We start from the raw sequence: 2,394 nt of genomic DNA, 5'->3' as shown, positions 1-2,394 counted from the left end.
TCTGTGCCTGAGGCTGTTGATAACATGGCTGCTTGCTCCCTCTCCAAATGGTTTCCAGCACCAGTAGACCAGGATGGATTCCCTTGGATGTTTGCCATTCTTAAAGCCAAATCATTCTTTTAGGGAAAAATGTGTGTGTGCGTGTGCATGTATGTGTGTGTATACTGACTAAAGAAGTGCTAATTTTAGAATTACATATAAGTATGAAGAAAGAGGCCCAGAACATTCCAACAGGCACCAAAAGGCCAGAAATCAAGTTCAGGTCAAGCCACAGATCTGTTTCCTCCCTGAGGAAGTGAAGCCACCTGCCATGAGACAGCATGAACCAATAAACACATCCTGAAACATGTGGGTCAGCCAGCTGGTTCCCTGGGGGATGAGGAAGAGACTTCATTGGTCCCCAAAGAGAAACAGGGCTGTGCAGGGGAAAGAACACTGACCCAGGAGCCAGATGAACACGGGGCTTGCCTGGGCCTTCAGCCTGCCCTGGACTTCTCAGGTGTTAGCTTTTCCCTCTGTGAATGGGAATCATGAGGCCTGCCCTCCCTGTATTACAGTGACTGGGAGGGTCAAACGCAGTGCTGCTGACTCTTCACAAGACTTCCAAAGGCGCTGCACATGGTGCAGTGGAAAACGGGCTGCAGGTGGAGCTCGAATACTGGCTCTGGCCCTTACAGCCGTGGAACTGGGCAACACATCCATTTCCCTAGACCTGCTCTGAAAGGAGATAATAACCCTGGGGAGGGTGGTGAGGCTCCAACAAGGTCAGACTGTGAAGGGGCTTTGATGCAGTATAGTACTGTTCACATAATGCCAATTATGAAACTCCAGCTTTGGACTGGGCCATCCTTAAGGTCTAACTTAGCAATGGGACCCTAAGTGTATAAGTATACTGTTGGAAGAGGTAGGTGGAGGTTAATTACACTAGGTCAATTCTTAGTAATAGAAAGGCTTCCGTCAGGTAAGCCACCAGCAAAATGCGTCATTGTACCTGATGACCCAGCAGCAGAGGCTTCCACTCTCTGAAGCACCTCTTCTGTCCGGATTCCACTCTCTGAAGCACCTCTTCTGCAGCCTCAGTCTCTAGGTTTCCAAACCCACTGTCTGAAATCCAGGTGAGAGCCTTATTACTTCCACCTGGACCATGCAGGCGCTCCTGACGGAGCTCCCCGCCTTCTTTCATTTCTGTCCCATGCAGAATATGGCATGGGATCTTCCCAACACTCGACCCCAGCCTGATAGCCTCCCTGCTCGAAAGCCTTCTCTGGCTCCTTACTGCTTGCAGTTTAGGTCCAGACTCCTTAGCCTGACCTCCAGGACACTTTCTCATTTGTGTCAACTCTCCAGGTGCTTCTCAGTGCATCCAGCCAGCTTTCCCTTCTCTGGATTTCTTTGCTTGTCTCTCTATTCTCCTACCCGAAGCCCTGGCTAAATCCTCCTTCCTCCAAGAAGGCCCTGATTATCTGAGTAAGATTGCCAGATTTGCAGGTAAAAAATACAGGACACCCAGTTAAATTTGAATTTCAGATGAATGTACTTACGCTAAACAGATATTCGTTGTTTATCTGAAATGACTCAGATTTCACTGGGCGTGCATTTTATCTGGTAAACCTAGTTCTGAATTAAACTTGATCGTGCCCACTTTTAACCCTTCCCTGGACCACTTCATTTCTTCAGAGCAGCATTTGAACAGCAAGATTTCTTCCAAACAACCAGGAACAGGAGCCATGGCTGCCAAGGCCACTGGTGGTCCTGGGGTTTGGCCTGGAAACAGTATTTGTATTTCCTTGTGACTGGAGTTTGGAGCTGCTTGTCTCCACCTCCTGCACACACAATGGCTTCTCCATTGTGGTCCTTTCCTCTCCAACCTTGGGATGTTTCTGAAGTGAAGCTGTATGTCATCTCTATAAAGGAAATCAGTTCACTGTGGGTCAGAACTTTTCTCTCATTGATCCAGTTCATGATGGCCCTGTTGAGACCTGAATGGAGAAAGGCTTGGGCAGTTAAGCCACCCAGAGTGACCAGTAATTGAAGGACATTTTGCTGCAAAAGCCTCGCCCTTGCCTATGGCACTTGGTGACCCATGAAGCATTTCCCCATCTTACTTCCCATTTTCCCCCCACAACAGTCCAGGAAGGAGGAGCAGTACAGGAAATCTTGGGCAGTTAGAGATGAGGAAATAGAGCTTGGGGAGGTGAAACTGTCTGATCCAGAGTAAGTGCCATACAAGTGGTTGTTTAAGGGCTGGCCCGTGGCTCACTTGGGAGAGTGTGATGCTGATAACTCAAGGCCACGGGTTCGGATCCCTAATAGGGATGGCCAGTTAGCTCTCTTGGGAGAGCATGGTGCTGACAACACCAAGTCAAGGGTTAAGATCCCCTTACTGGTCATCTT

The 2,394-nt window shown here is 48.7% G+C and overlaps 1 protein-coding gene across 2 annotated transcripts in view; it reads left to right on the top strand.

Annotated features, from left to right (window-relative positions):
* Positions 1-2,394, top strand: part of TMEM44 (transmembrane protein 44) — a 38,471-nt gene that overhangs the window by 27,555 nt on the left and 8,522 nt on the right. The gene's annotated exons all lie outside the window — the stretch shown is intronic.

This window comes from Galeopterus variegatus, unplaced genomic scaffold (assembly GCF_000696425.1).
Source record: "Galeopterus variegatus unplaced genomic scaffold, G_variegatus-3.0.2 Scaffold3016, whole genome shotgun sequence".
In the NCBI taxonomy this organism is placed as follows: Eukaryota; Metazoa; Chordata; class Mammalia; order Dermoptera; family Cynocephalidae; genus Galeopterus; species Galeopterus variegatus.
This window is presented reverse-complemented; position numbering and strand designations above follow the sequence as displayed.